Below are 16471 nucleotides of genomic sequence, written 5' to 3'. Positions count from 1 at the left end.
CAGTGAGCCATGCTGGTGGCATTGTTGTAAGAGTTGCCCCTCTGTGAATACTGCACTTCAGTGTTTACAGAATCTGCTCACATGTATTACTGCATTTCTTCTACTCAGCAATCCCTAAAGTGGATATTATAAACTCCATCTCACAGATGAGAAAATCGGGTTCAGAGAGGTTAATTAACTTGCTTAAGATCCGACTGTGAACAAATACTAGACCAAAATTTGAAATGCAAGTCCCTGGCCTGAAAGTCTAATATTGTTTTCCTAATACCGCCACTTCCATCCTAGAAAAATAGTTCTCCACATATCTGCCCCATCCTCTTCCCAATGTTATCTATCTTCAGTCAGAATGACAAAGTGCTCCAAAATATATTCATGAAAAGCAGTCCTTCCAGCCCTTAACAAATCAACTAGCATTTGGCCATGCATTCATAAGGTCTTTAATTGGAAAATGTCACAGACTATTCCCCAATTATTTCCTTTGTAAAGTCTCCAAGCTAGAAGCAAATCTTCCTGGGTTCAGAGACTATTTATAAGAGATTGCATGTATATGTGTGGGCACGCATATCTGTGGAAGTGCGTGTGTCCTGGTCCCCTTAATCCCCCAAATATGTGTCCCATTGATAAACACATCATAGGCCTGTAATAAATGCTTGTTGAAGTGAAAATAAAATTTATCTGAATTCACTTAAATTTTACAAATAACACTTCTACAGACTACTAGCGGCCATCCTTAGGCAAAGAAAAGTTCACTTAGGGAAAGGACTCACCCCTGACGTTGGTGATGAACTGAGGTCACCTGCCTTCATATGGAACATGAGCATTCACTGAACTGATGTCAATTGTGCTTTGTTTTCTTTTTGTTTAGATAGGAATAACATGAAAATTTATTGATATCAACCTAGCTTTGGAAAGATAACAAAGACATTCTTACTCTTTTTTGAGGGAACATTATCATAAACTCAGTCTCTAAAAGCCCTAGACTTACTGAAAAGATTGCACTTTGAGGAGATTTGAAAGACAATATACCAAGTTGTATAGATCAGTGGTTTTATTCAAAGTGTAGTCACCAGAACAGCAGCACCAGCATGTCTGTTTAAAATGCAAATTATTTTTTTTTATTGCATTTTAGGTTTTGGGGTACATGTGCAGAACATGCAAGATAGTTGCATAGGTACACACATGGCAGTGTGTTTTGCTGCCTTCCTCCCCCTCATCCACATTTGGTATTTCTCCCCAGGCTATCCCTCCCCAGCTTCCCCGCCTCTGCTGTCCCTCCCCTATTCCCCCCAATAGACCCCAGTGTGTAGTACTCCCTTCCTTGTGTCCATGTGTTCTCATTTTTCATCCCCCGCCTATGAGTGAGAACATGCGGTATTTCATTTTCTGTTCTTGTGTCAGTTTGCTGAGAATGATGTTCTCCAGATTCATCCATGTATCTACAAACGACTCGAACTCATCATTTTTTATTGCTGCATAATATTCCATGGTGTATATGCAAATTCTAACTCCTATCTCATACCTAAGAAATCAGAAGCTCTGGCATGAAGTTTCCAGATGATTCTGATAGGTGCTGAAGTTTGAGAACCTTTTGTAGAACAAAACTATTTAAAATAGTAGATGAAGTCCTTGCCCATGCCTGTGTCCTGAATAGTATTGCCTAGGTTTTCTTCTAGGGTTTTTATGGTGTTAGGTCTTATGTTTAAATCTTTAATCCATCTGGAGTTAGTTATTGTATAAGGTGTAAGGAAGGAATCCAGTTTCAGCTTTCTGCATATGGCTAGCCAGTTTTCCCAACACCATTTTTTTTTTAATTTATATATATATTTTTTGAGACAGAGTTTCGCTCTTGTTACCCAGGCTGGGGTGCAATGGCGCGATCTTGGCTCACCGCAACCTCCGCCTCCTGGGTTCAGGCAATTCTCCTGCCTCAGCCTCCTGAGTAGCTGGGATTACAGGCACGCGCCACTGTGCCCAGCTAATTTTTTGTATTTTTAGTAGAGACGGGGTTTCACCATGTTGACCAGAATGGTTTCGATCTCTTGACCTCATGATCCACCCACCTCGGAATCCTTTCCCTTTTTCAAATGTTCTGTCAACTGCTCCTACTCCCATTTTCATAGAAGACAAAGGGGAAGTAAGGCCTATCAGGAGCCAGGGTTGCTGAGCCACTCCTCCCTTCCACCCCAGCATCTTGTTTCTGGGAACTCACAGGGACGAGCTAGAGCATTTGTCCATGAGAGCCAAGGAGAGAGTGGTTATCAAAGCCAGACATGCCCTATCCAGCCCACACCACCATGGCCAACAGGTATCATAAAAGGGGCCACAGTCAGAGTTGGAGGAGGACAGAGGTATGTGAAAGCCAGCAAGTAATGTAAAGACAAAATTAAAGAAAAGGGATTTAGGAAGCCACAAATGAGCTCCCAGATAAGTAGCTGTAGGTGGCAGGTAAATAGACAAGTCACCCAGAACCCTGAAGTTTACACACACCAGGGCTCTTCTTGTCCTGCACTTGGTGGGTCATTCGTCACAAAGGTCACACCACTAATTGCGTCATGCACACAGTAACAGATGCACATGTCAGTGGCTTCAAGTCTATTCCACCAGCAACAAGCTGCATGGCACCAAGTGAGTCACATCGGTTCTGTAACTCAGTTCCTCAACATTACAGTGGAAATATGACTATTTCACAGCAGTCTTGTAAGACTGAAACAAAATGATAAGTGTGACAGTGCTCAGAATATTAGTTGAATGAGAATGTGATAGGGTTTGGCTGTGTCCCCACCCAAATCTCACCTCCAACTGCAATAATCCCCATGTGGCAAGGGCAGGGCCAGCTGGAGATAATTGAATCATGGTGGCGGTTTCCCCCATTCTGTTCTCATGGTAATGAATAAGTCTCACAAGATCTGACAGTTGCATTAAGGGGAATTCTCCCACACAAGCTCTCTCTTGCCTACCTCCATGTAAGGGTAGTGAATAAGTCTCACGAGATCTGACAGTTTCATAAAGGGGAGTTCCCCTGCACAAGCTCTCTCTTGCCTCCCTCCATGTAAGACATCCCTGTGCTCTTTCTTCATCTTCTGCCATGATTTTGAGGACTCCCCAGACATGCTGAACTGTGATTCCATTAAACTTCTTTGCTTTATAAAGTACCCAGTCTCAGTATGTCTTTATTAGCAGCTTGAGGACAGACTAATATGGGATGTGTGGGTGGCTGAAAGAGGTGTGTTTATTGAATGAAAATAATAATAATCCACATTTTTGAATACCTTGACTAGGTGTCTGGCTTACCTGAATAGCTTTACATGTATTCTCTACTTCTGCCTTCACAAAGTAACTCTATGAGGAAGGAAATTTTACTATCCCCATTTTATAGATGACAATTTCCTTATAGAGAAATTTGGTAACATGCCAAAGATCACACAGCTAAGGAGTTCCAAAGAGGCAGCCCAACATGGCAGTGGGGTGGAAGTCCCCCTGTGCCAAAGAGGCAGCCCACCACAGCAATGGGGTGTAAGTCCCCCGTGCCAAAGAGGCAGCCCAACACAGGCAATGGAGTGGAAGTCCCCCCTCCTGCCCCCATTAACCACAGAACAAGAGAAATAAGGAGGAGGAAGAGGAAAAGTAAGTTTCATTGATCAAATTGTTCGATCCTCACAACTACACTATGAGGTAGGCATTGCTGTGACCCCATTTCACTGGTGAGGACATTGAGAAACCAAGAGGCTGATTAATTTGCACTAGAGACATGGAAGAGAAAAAACAGATGGGCTGTTAGGAACCACAAATAGCTTCTTTTGCTTATTTGTGCTAAACAAGAGATTGAATCATATAGCCAGTCTTCCTGGGTTCAAATCCCAGCTCCATCACTCACTTGCTGTGTGACCTTAGGCAAGTCAAGCCACCGTCCTGTGCCTCAGTTTCCCCATCTGTACAACTGGGATAATAATAGTACTGACCACCTACATATCATACACATGTATCCCAGAACTTAGAATAATAATACCAATGTCACAGTCAGTTGTGAGGATTGAACTGTCACTAGAAACTAAGTACCTGCTACTCCGTGTGATCTGCACACCATCTGCAGCACCTGGGGGCTCGCTGGGAAGGCAGAATCCCTGCCCAACGCAGTCACTGACTCTGAACCTGACCCCAAGGGATGTGCAATTTGTATTCACATGGAGCTGTGAGAAGAGCTGAGAACAGTACAGGGCAAGTGCTCCTTCAGCGAATGTCCGTGGGCAGGGAGCAGGCGAGGGTGGAAAGTGAACCAGGTAAAGTATGCTGGAGCTAGACTGTGTAGGGCTCAGCCCAGGAAATCAGGCATCCTGAGATGACAGAGGAATGTGGGCCGGTGTTCCCCAGGCCTGGCTCCTGAGGGACCGCTGAATAATCAAGTTGCTTCTTCTCACTCTCCGCCACTGTGTGGTCAGGACCCAAAATGAATCAACTGAGAAATTCATGGCAAAGTGCTCTAGGAACTGGGAAACGCTACACAAAAGTGAGGGTTCATGACTGAAACAGCAATTGCCTTCCCAGTGGAGGGGAACCTGGGCCCTGGGATTCAGAATGTTATTCCAAGAGGGAACAGAATGGATCACCCTGGGTGTGTGGGGGGCGGTCAGGGGCTGAGGATGACAAGACAACTCTAAAAGTCTGTTTTTAGGACATCCCCAGGTGATTCTAAAGGGGACTGGTGACTTAGAGTGTTGGTTCTCAAATGTGGGAGGGCACCAGGTCTTTCCTGAGGCCTTCTTCCAGAGCTCCTGATTCAATGGCTTGGGGTGGATTAGTTTGCGGGAACTCCTGTAACAAAGAACCACACACAGAGCTGCTTAAACTATAGGGTTTCATTTTCTCACAGCTCTAGAGGCTGGAAGTCCAAGATTAAGGTGTCGGCAGGGTGGCTTCTTCCAGGGCTGTGGGAAAGACTCTGTCCCAGGCCTGTCTTCCTCTCTTCTAGCCTGCGGTCATTCGCCGGTCATCTCTGCCTGGTTTGTGGAGACATCGCCCCAGTCTCTGCTTCCATGTTCACATGGTGCTTGTGTGTGTGTGTGCGTGTGTGCGCGCATGTGTGTGTGCGCGTGCATGCCCATGCACGCGTGTGTGCGCGCGAGTATGTGTGTGTGTGCGTGCATGCGCGTGTGTGCATGCGCGTGTGTGCGTGTGTGTGTGCGTGTGCACGTGAGTGTCTCCTTTTTATAAGAACACCAGCCGCACTGCACGTAGGACCCAGCAGCTCCAGTGTGACCTTTTTATAAGAACACCAGCCGCACTGCACGTAGGACCCAGTAGCTCCAGTGTGACCTCATTTACATGAGTTACATCAGCAACCAGCGTATCTCCACAAACAGTCCCATTCTGAGGCACTGAGGGTTAGCACTTCAACATACGAATTTCAGAAGGATGCAGTTCAGCTCCCTCTCAGGACAGATTTCTCTGCCATTGTGCCTTTGCTCCTGAACTCCCACAAGTCCTCTGGGAACCTAGCCCTGGACTTCCCAGAGTGGTCACCAGTCAGTGCCCACCTCTGTGAAGGTGCCATTCACAGCTCATTGGTGCTGTGTGCCTCCAAGCCCCTCTCTCTTCCAGGACCCCAGTGATTCCCAGGGCAACTGCCTTCCCAACACATCTATGGAGCTGAAAATCTGCAGTTACCATGGTTAATATTCCCGACTTGATTGGCACCACCAGTAATTGAATGCCAGTCTCTCAAGTGCAACACGCTCTATTCATTAGCTTCTATTGTGTTGGGCCATTGCATCAAACCACATTATTTTTCTGCTACCAAAAGGAAAAAAGAAGAAGAAAGGAAGAAAGAAAAGGCAGTCATGAATACAACAACGCTATGTTGCCATATGAGATGTTGCAGTTTTGCTTCGAGGGTGAAATCGTTCTAGACGGAATGTAATGTTGTACCAGCTCTGGCCCCATCAAGAATGGTGAGATGTAAAGTGAGAAATCTTAATTTTGGTGGCACAGTCACACAGAATCGGAGCTAGAAATCAAAACTAGCCGAGTCCCAGTGTTTGTGTCATGAAGGCAACTGCTCGTTTGTTTACCATACTGTCAACATGCTCAGAGCCATCTCGGAATCCGCGTCTCCCGTACGTCTATTTATACCTTACCCCTCTTCCCAGCATTTTGGAAATCTTTTGTGAGCTTGTGGAAGTTTTTATCTGATGACTTAATAAAAAGTACACGGATTGGTACAATTCTCGGATTTTTATCTCAGGTTTCTATTTTTAATCTTCAAGACAAATGTTTTGTTTGTTTTTAAGCTAGAGATGCTTTACTTTTCTTACTGGAATTCCATTTCCCTTCTTTCATTCATTTACTTCTCATTTATCTCATTCACAGTTCCTGGAGACACCCTAATATCATACTGTGTGGCTATACACACAATTAAGTTTTAAATAATAAAGAAAATGCAATAATAAGAAATTGTGGGCTTTGGGGTTTTGATTTTTTTTAACATTCCAGCATGTAATTGTATAACTCTTCTGGTTTTTTAATTTCTGGCTTAATTGATGGGAAATTGTAAGACTTTAAAAACTGAGTGTGAACAACCTTGACTGTTTCCTGCTTTCTGGGCCCACGTCACTGAAAGCTAAGAAAACAGCTCCACTCGATGGACTAACATCACTTAGAACCTCCTTCTCCTCAACACCGGCCCTTCGCTGTGCGTGTGACTGTGGATTCTCCCTTCTTCATATCCTGCCTCAACTTATCCCTTCCATTCACCTCTTCCCTGTGTTTCTCAGTTTGCCTTGCTGCCACCTTCCTACAGAACACCTGCTTCTCATCCAGACCTTATCACTTCATCCCTGAATTTGGAAATCACCTCTCCGACTGCTTCTCCCTGTCTGCCCTCTCGACTTAGAATCAGGTAACTTCCTAAAACCACTTATATTTCATTTCTGGAGAGAGTCTGCAATATTAAAATTACTTCTCCCTAGAAAAAAAGAGTTGAAAAATTCATAGTTCAATGATCACAACCACCCGCCAAACCCTGTTTTCCCAGCACTAGGTAAAAATCTGTGCCTCTGGTGCCTGCGCTCACCCTGCATGCTGGTTCTCCAGAGGCTTCGCCACTCCCTGTTGCCCTGCACGGGGTGCTGCCCAGGCTCTGAGGGCTGCCTGACCCTGACAGTGTTGGTGCAGCCACACTCATCATGGCACTTGCACTCATTAATGCTTCCAATGCAGCGCACTTAGGCTCACCCATCTGACTCTCCCGTCATCTAAGCCCAGATGTCCTCTCCGGTTCCAACTCCCTCCCAGCCATGCTGGGAGGCTGGTCTCCAGTTTCACAACCTCAATTCCAGCGGCATCTTACATAGGATGCTTTTGCTCCTCGCCTTCACCCACGTAAATTTTGTCACACTCCAATCCCAGTTCAAGTTCCTGTTACCTCCTTGAAGCCCTCCCTGCCTTCTACCCCATAGCAGTTTGCCCCCAAGGCAGCCCTGTGCAGTCCTGGGTGGCCTGGGACAGGATGAGTCAACCGAACTTCAGGAATGCCCTTTGCTGGCTGGCTGCACACACTTTCCTGTTTTCCACTACAGAGCACTAAATACACCACTGGTACTGCCCAGAAAAGGCTTGCAAACGCTTTGAAATCTGCATAATGAAGACAACAGTTATACAGATATGAAGTATTCCGCTCTGTAAGTTTTTTTTCCAACACAAAATGAAGCTGCTCTTCTTTTTAACTTCCTAGGACTCAAACGCCCTCAGGTGCACTTATAAAGTCCAGGGAAGCTTGCGGGATGCACGCGGGGCACTGGCTGAGCAGGAGTGGGGAACAGGTTGCTGATCCTCTAGGCCCCTCCCTCCCTCTGCGGAACTGGCTGCATCATGTTAGGCTCAAGTCACAGGAGGACACAGGACTCTTCCCAGCTTGGCCTACCCTAACTCTAGGCTCTAGCCCCAGTGGGCTCCATCTCACTTCCCAAACATCTCATGCCCTAATACTGGCTTAACTTTGACCTCTCCACCCCTTTCTGCCATGGTCTGTGCGCTGGAATGCCTTTCACTGTGTTATAAGGCCCAGTCCAGTGCTCACCTCTCTAGAAAGCCTTCTCTCCTCTCCCCAAGTGAAGCATGAGCTACCCTCACCTCCTTCATGCTCCTGCAGCCTTTTGAACTCGGTTTTCACTTCTGGTTTTTTGTTTGCTTTTCTTGCTGTTGCCCCTCTCTATACACTGAAGCGAAGATTCACCATTTCGCTTCCTCCTAAGAATGCCTCTTACACCACAACCTCTCACCCCTTGTCCTTGAGTTTCTCAAATACTCAACTTGAATCCTCAGTGCAAACCTGGAAGTCCATGGGAGAGCAAATCGGAGCTGTGAAATCATCCTCACCCCATCACCCATCCCTCGGCCATGAGAAGAAATACATGTGTAATTGCCGAGAACGAGATCTGGAAAACAGTGGTGCTTCAATGAGGCTAATAGCTTCCCTTCTCTCATTGCAGGAAATACAAAGCTTTACATGATGAATTCCCAAGCATTTTAAATGATAATAAAATATTTCCAGCCTAAGCAGATATTCAAATGTGCTGGATTATGAGAGCAACTTTGCTAAGACCTGAGCCTTGGAAAAGGCCTGGAAAATGCTACAGTAAAAGCTCTCTGGACTTTCTCTATGTATTCTTCAATCAACTCGACTGGCACAGGAGCCACTAAATGATGCTAAAGCCACAGTTTTCATGGCCTTCTTGACTTCTTTGCTCTTCAGCCAAATCTCAGCCCCAGTCCCAGCTCTGAAGAGGACCTGTCTGTGAGAGCACCAGCCCAGCCCTCACCAGTATGAATGAGGAGACCCATGTATCCAGAAAAGTACAAGTGACATTTTCAAAGTGACAGTGAGAGCCCTGACCACACTTATTCTCTCTCTTCAAGGCTGCTTGTACCACCACAGGCCATCAGATGGATGCTGTGCACACTCTATTATAGCAAGAGGGCAGGGTGTGTGGTGGGAGACTGTACATGACTCTGCCCTCTGAGAGGGATGCCAGGGCGGTTGGGAAATGCATCTGCTGTGTGCCACACCCTCATCTCCAAGTCCTCCTTGCTCAGTGGGCTCTCAGTTGACAGGTCGGACCTGGGTGACACATCCTTTCTGAGCTCTGTCTTGGAGTGTGTTCCATAGACAGTTTGGTCCTAGGTCCTAAATCCCCCTCCCTTCTGGTGCATCAATCATGTTACTGCCCTTAGGGACACACACACAATCTAGCCCCTCCTTCTAAGCACAAAGACTCCTTAAGTTTAGTTTTCTCAGGGTTTGCATCAGGTTCTTCAAGACAGCCCTTAAAATATTTATTATTTTAGGGAAAGCAGACGTGGCGCTATTATAACTTCAGCAAATAGCTTTGATTCATTTAACTCAATGTAATGAAAGTCCAGTTAAATTTTGATTTTCTAAAAAATTATTTGTATATGTGTTATCTCCAAAAATACCTAACGATTCTCTGTGCATCTACTCCAGCACCTTATGAGGCCACAAGTGTCACTTTTGAACCTGTGGGTTCCTGCAGGAAACGTAGTCAGCCCACCTAGCGACAGCCCGTTCTCCATCTTCCAGTTGGAGTGGAAGTGTTGTAATTTCCAGAGCCTTACTCTGAGCATTTTCAGTATCTAATCAGTATGCACTGAGGAATTTAATTAATTTTCATTTTGTTCAAAGTTAAAATTTAATGCAGTGCTCAGTTGAAAATTAAGATATGTACATATTATAATTTAGTGTGCATTCTAAAGTGAATGATTACCTGGGATTCATTAAATAAGCTACTTCTTTGGTACATGAAAGGAGGTATCAGTGGGTCACATTTCACTCTGGGGAAGGAAAGGAAAATCGATGGAGGGCCAGCCAGGCACAAGACACTGAACCAGGTGTTTTCATGGCCTTCACCTCCCTGAGTCTCACCGTCATTCTGCCAGGTGGCGTCTGTAGGAAGGAATGTGGGACCGTGTGATAATCTGGATATTGCACTGGCCCTGGAATTTCTCTGCTGGTTTTTGTGGGTCTGTGTTTCCCAGGCTTTGGTGAGAGGCACGGGAGAGAGGACACACGGGGAAAGGCTGAACGGCTGGTCTTTTCTATTTAAGGGAATCTCAGAGCACATGCCATAAATTATCCTCTCCTCAGTTTTCCTGACGCACATGAGGAGTCCTGAGTCAACCCTCAGGCTTGGTCCTGTGGCAGCTTTTGTTGTGGGCCACTGTGCTGCCACATGTGTCACAGCCAGACACGGACCAGGTCGTCCCACCCCCCAGGGCTGGCCCCCACCGTCAGTGATCTGTTGCTCCTTCTGGGCAATGGAAGACGCCAGGATGTTGAACACCTGTTTTTTTTTTTTGGATGGAGTCTCACTCTGTCTCCCAGGCTGGAGTGCAGTGGGGCAATCTCGGCTCACTGCAACCTCCTCCTCCCGGGTTCAAGCGATTCTTCCGCCTCAGCCTCCCAAACAGCTGGGACTACAGGGATGTGCCACCACACCCAGCCTGGATGCCTTTTTAAAAAAGTAACAGCATACTTAAGAGTTTCCAAGTTTCCAGGACACCACATTATACCTGACATGCTCGTCTCACCGGACCCAGCCTCTTGGGGAAGAATGTTGGACCTTCATTATTCAGGCCCCTCCTTCCCCAAGAACTCCCTCCCCAACTCCTGTTAAGGATTTTATTATCTTCCACAAAAAATAATTGTATACAATTATTCAATAAACAAAGGACTCTCCCAGCCTGAATCTTTCTCATCTGGAACCCAAGGTGGGGGGGACAGTCACATCTCACTAAGCCACCAAATGGCCACTCTGGGGCATGCCCTTCTTCACAATGCTGTTTTCTTTTTCTTTTTCTTTTTCTTTTTTTCTTTTTCTTTTTGAGATGGAGTTTACTCTTGTTTCCCAGCCTGGAGTGCAATGGCAATATCTCAGCTCACTGCAACCTCCACCTCCCAGGTTCAAGTGATTCTCCTGCCTCAGCCTCACAAGTAGCTGGGATTACAGGTATGCGCCACCATGCCCGGCTAATTTTTTATTTTCAGTAGAGAAGGGGATTGTCCATGTTGGTCAGGCTGGTCTCCAACTCCTGACCTCAGGTAATCCACCTGTCCTGGCCTCCCGAATTGCTGGAATTACAGATATGAGCTACTACGCCCTGCCCACAGTGCTTTTCCATGGCCGCAGTGCCCTTCCCACACCAAGGCCTAGCTGCCTTCCTGATCTCCAGCTTTCTTTTTGGCTAATCTTCCCAGTCCACAAATAGTTGCATCTTAAGAATAGAGCACGGTTCTCGTCCTCGGTTTGACATACTACACTACTGGCAAGGATGTATTCTTGGGACAGCTTTTTAAAGTCTGTCTGCAAAGAGCACCAAGATTAAATGCGTCTCCGCAGCCTGAACGGAGATGGCAATTTTCACAAAGAACGGTCCTGCAGGCCAAGGGGACCACAGCTTGGGCTGAACACGCGTCAGTTGGTCTAGACAGCGACTGCTCTAATTTCGGAAGTGCAGGCGATCAGTAAAGCCAGCGAGCGGCATGACTGTAGCTTCATCTATTGTGGACACGATTAAGTAAGTGAGATATATTTATGAATTCAAAACCGCTTAGTCATTCTTTAAAATCCAAACCGGAACTACTCATATGGTTTCTCCTTTTAAGTTACAAGGTTTTATATCATGTATATGAATGAAATATATTTTACCAAGTGAGAATAGTTTCTTTGTATTTAATTAGAAAATGACAGCATTTTGGTGGCGGTGAATAGTCGACACAGATCGTCTAACTGAATCCTTTCCTTCACTTTTGGTTTTCTGTGTTCCAAGTTTTCTTGTTTGTAATCCTATTGCTGTCTTCATTAGAATATAGAAATGCTTCTATCTTGGCCTGACATTCACTTCTAGCTGCATTATGGGTGTGATTTAAAAAAAAAAAAAAAAAACAGTTAACTAGGAGACTGTGTTCCTTCCCACACTGTGCCAATGGCGGCAGCACATATGTTAACTCTTTCTAGTTTTGGATGAGAGTGGGTGAATATGATATGTATTGCTGGCCAGATTCTGTGGATTTTTTTTTTAGCACAGCAAATTGATCTAACAAATATCTTCTTATAGTTGTACGATACTCTGGTAGGTAGAAAGAATAACAACCTATCATTTATACCAAAAGGGAACTTTTACATTTTAGAAAAGCACCATTGTGAATATTAAATGGAATATTATACAGCCAATAAAATGAGGTGTATAAAATAAGGTATGTACATTTATATTCAAAATAATAGGAATGATTCTTATTTCTAAAATTATTTTAACAGTAAAAATGCAAACAATTCTATAACTATGCATAGTTATCATAAATACAGAATTACATAATGTTTATATGAGACTATACATGTGCTTGTATGTCTTTCTCACTGTCTCCATATATAAACAGTGATTGCTTCTAGTAGAAAGGCCAGGGTAACCTTTATTTTAAAAATATGCTCTAGAGTTTCTGAATTCTTATGAGGCATCTTATTTTTTAAAAGCAAAATATTATTTAAAATTTTATTTCAAATAAAATATATTTATTTTAGCAGCCCCATGGGCAATAAAGGAATAAAGCAATATTGCCTAGTTTTCTAATTCCAAAGATAGTTTAGCCTTTTGCTTATCCCAAATAATAATTCGTGTGTAATAATAGGGAGAGATATTTCCCAAGAGGTTTAGGAAAGCCTTTTTTCACATGACTTATGACTTTTCAAATTGTCTACAAGATGCAGAGCAAAGGGAAGGATGGAAGCTCCTATCGCTGTGAAAATGCTCCTGTTTCACACTCTACTATACTTTGGCATAGCATAAGCAGCTGCTATAAATGAATTGATATTGTGTCTTGTAACCACAACAATTAGTCAAAAAGTGAAAGGCTCAGTCAGTTCAGTGCTAGGCCTTGGATGTCACTCAGGAGCCCTGAAAGAGGTTAAATGAAGGTGCAGGGAAACTTTATTTTACACACCAGATGGCCTGAGAACCATCTCACTGCATTGCACCGAAGCATGCTTGCCTAAGACTTTCACAACCATTCTTATTTCCTGTCGAAGGCAGATGTGGTTTCCTAAGGATTTGAACTGATGAACTGTTAGGGTGGTGCAAAAGTCATTGTGTAATTGTCATTTTGCCATTGCTTTTAGCGCAATTACTTTTGCACCAACCTAATAGTTGCATGAATATGTATATCTCGCCTTAGCAAGCCAAGTTCCTCTAACTTACTTTCTCTGTTTCCCAGATAGCTACCCGAATCAAACAAACTCCACATCCTTGACATGTGTATACTGTTTTGTTTTGCTTTTCATTGCTGAAAATGTGTACTCTTGTACATAATAGAAGGCACGTCATAGAAATGCATGATGGAAAGTCTCCCATATATGCACCAATAGAACCCGACCCAGAACTCAATTTGTCCCTGCCTGTGGTGGCTGAGGTTGCAATCCTGCCCTCTCCTCTCTGCATCTGCTCTCATCCACCATCAGCTGCAAGGAAGGAAATTAGTACGGGGAGAGGGAACAATGAACACACTGTAATTTCTACAATACACTAACAGTAATATTGTGACAAACAGCTCAGTGCCGTAATTCAGCGCCTCTGAACACTCAAGTGTAGTTGAGAATTAGATCCGCATTTCTTCAAGAACTAACAAAATTGACTTAGGGCATCCCAGGCCTTGAGCACTGTAGGTGCTCAATAATTGTGTATTGAAGGAGCAAACGAAAGAATGAATGAATGTGTGAATGAATGAATGTAGATAGTATATGAGAAAATTCAGGGAATTCTCTCTAAAATATGTTTCAACAAAGCTCTCTATATACCTGTTGTGAAATGTCCTTTTCTTTAATCAGTCATATTTATTTCAAATCATGAGTTACAGAGAAATTTCAGGCACAGTGGTTCACACCTGTAATCCCAGCAATTTGGGAGGCTAAGGCAGGAGGGTTGTTTCAGGCTAGGAATTTGAGACCAGCCTGGACATCATAGTGAGATTCCCATCTTTACCAAAAAAATGTAATAATAATAAGTGGACCAGAGTATATACATGACACAACAATCAGGTTAAATCAGAAGAATCCCTTTAAAAATCAAAGTAAATTTTCCCAAATACATTTTATTGAAGAGAATGGAGTAAAGCATTTATAAGATTGTTAGAAGATTCCAAATTTAAAACACAAGCAAGTTCCTCAGAAACAAAAGTATACTCCTAGCTCACCCACCTTTTACATATGTATTTTCCAGTACAACATAGCCCAGTGAAGACTGCATTTAGAATGGCAGTTATAACAGTATATGGAAAAAAATAGAATAATTGTGGCTTTTTTTACAGTTAATGCTGCTTTTAAAGTAGAGAAAATTCAATAGCAAGAGCTAAATCAAGCAGGTAGCACATAAGCTATAAAGTAGGCAATCTTCAAACAAGCTCTAAACAATATTGTTAAATATCATTTGAAGTATTTATATATCAATTTTCCTATAAAAGCATATAAAGATAGAAAAAGATAAATTAGATGCAGCATTATAATTAATAACAAAACAAAAACTACTGAAAAAGTTATTTTATCTAGATTGAAAAATACTTTTTAGATACATTTAAAATTTAGGTCCTTATTAATTTTATGTAAAACGATATAAATGCTTAAGTGTTCTTTTTTCTTTTTCTTTCCCTTTTTTTTTAGATAGAGTTTTGCTTGTGTTGCCCAGGCTGGAGTGCAAGGGCATGATCTCAGCTTACCGCAACCTCCACCTCCCAGGATCAAACAATTCTCCTGCCTTAGCCTCCCAAGTAGCTGGGATTACAGGCATGCACTACCCTGCCCAGAAAATTTTGTATTTTAGTAGAGATGGGGTTTCTCCATGTTGGTCAGGCTGGTCTCTAAGTCCTAACATAAGATTATCCATCTGCCTCAGCTTCCTAAATTGCTGGGATTTACAGGTGTGAGCCACCATGCCCAGCAAGTGTGCTTTCTTAAAACAATGTGTATTCAGGAATACCATAAGTCAAGAAGACACTGATTATATTTAGATAGAAAACATAATTGAATGCTAAGTCTTTCCAAACTATAGTCACGTCAGTTCAGCCTGGCACTTATATTTTGCAATACAGTTTTCCGGAAAATACCTAAAACCATGTTAGAATATGAACTCATAAATCAGAGCTCGCATAACCTCAGCAGTAGCACCGAGAACACTGCAAATATCACAAATGTGTTGCCTCACGATGGGCACGATAAACCCAACTGAGGTAGTGAGGTTGACGCAGATCCTACGCAAATATGGGAAAGAGGACCTTCTCCCTAACCTTTAAATCCTTACGTAAAGTTTGCTGTCTTGTACAATGTTATCCTTAATATGAAAATAACACCTACTCATGTAAAAACTTATTGGAAAATTGAAAAGCGAGAAGGAAGAAAAGCTTGCCTTTGGTACGCAGACCCTTTCTTTTTAAAGCCACATTGGAATCACACTGCCCACAATTTCATATTTAGTGGACCTTTTACTTTAACATTATATGGTTAGCATTCCTTATGATATTAAATGCTCTCTGCAGACAGAAATCACAACGCACATAACTCTTCCCTACCCTTGGACACTTAGGTGGTTATCGATCTTTTGAGATAATAAATAGCATTACGGTGAATGATAACGGAAATGTTACATTACACCATCAAATTAAAAGCACAGCACAACGTGCAACCGGGCACGATTCCATCTGAATCTCATTGATTTTAGACAGCAACATTGTTATAAATCCTGGGTGCATGCATTCAATTTTTCATGTTCCAAAAACTTACTAAGTGTGGCTTTGAATGCCTTCCCGGATGTCACTGATCAAGTTGCTGGAAGGTTGAAAGCAAAGAATGCACCAGGGCACGTCACCAGGGTTTCATCGGGATTCATTTGAATACATTAACCAATGTGTGAAACAAAACCCCTTTCTGGAGGTGGCAGGGAGCCGAGATTGCACCACTGCACTCCAGCCTGGGCGACAGAGTGAGGCTCTGTCTCAAAAATAAATAAATAAATAACATCTTCCTCTTGTAGCAATCAGCTCATACTTTCCCTTCTAGTACATGAGCAGGTAGTAAACATTTTATCAAAAAGCTGATGGAAAGCTAGGTAATGGTGTGACCGTCACTTCCCCAATGATCAAAAAGAATGACCTATATTTAGCACAGAGGAAATGTCTTTCAATTCCTAATGATCACCTTTTTATTTATGCATGCTCATTTATAAGCCATCAGCCGAGGTAGATCACTTAATGCTTCAGTTTGGAAAAGGGAAAAAAATTTAAAAGGAAAGAAATACGAAACCAAAATAACAGGGCCTAAGAAAGAGAAGTTGATTTCCCCTGCAGGCTAACAGTCCTCTTTGGTTAGCTTGGAATTTCAGGATGCCCTGCCCTTATGTCCTTTCCTTGTCTACAGGTGCTTCT

At 43.3% G+C, this 16471-nt stretch overlaps 1 protein-coding gene and 1 long non-coding RNA gene across 5 annotated transcripts in view; one reads left to right on the top strand and one right to left on the bottom strand.

Moving 5' to 3' along the window:
• LOC128929670 (uncharacterized) overlaps positions 1-16471 on the bottom strand; it is a 361144-nt gene that overhangs the window by 62552 nt on the left and 282121 nt on the right. The gene's annotated exons all lie outside the window — the stretch shown is intronic.
• The window catches only part of LOC118147410 (uncharacterized), a 46847-nt gene continuing 41688 nt past the window's right edge, over positions 11313-16471 (top strand). For both annotated transcript variants that reach the window (XR_004733809.3, XR_013526174.1), the window contains exon 1: positions 11313-11586. This is a non-coding gene — a long non-coding RNA (uncharacterized LOC118147410). The remainder of the gene's footprint in view (positions 11587-16471) is intronic.

This window comes from Callithrix jacchus, chromosome 14 (genome assembly GCF_049354715.1).
Source record: "Callithrix jacchus isolate 240 chromosome 14, calJac240_pri, whole genome shotgun sequence".
Classification (NCBI taxonomy): domain Eukaryota; kingdom Metazoa; phylum Chordata; class Mammalia; order Primates; family Cebidae; genus Callithrix; species Callithrix jacchus.
This window is presented reverse-complemented; position numbering and strand designations above follow the sequence as displayed.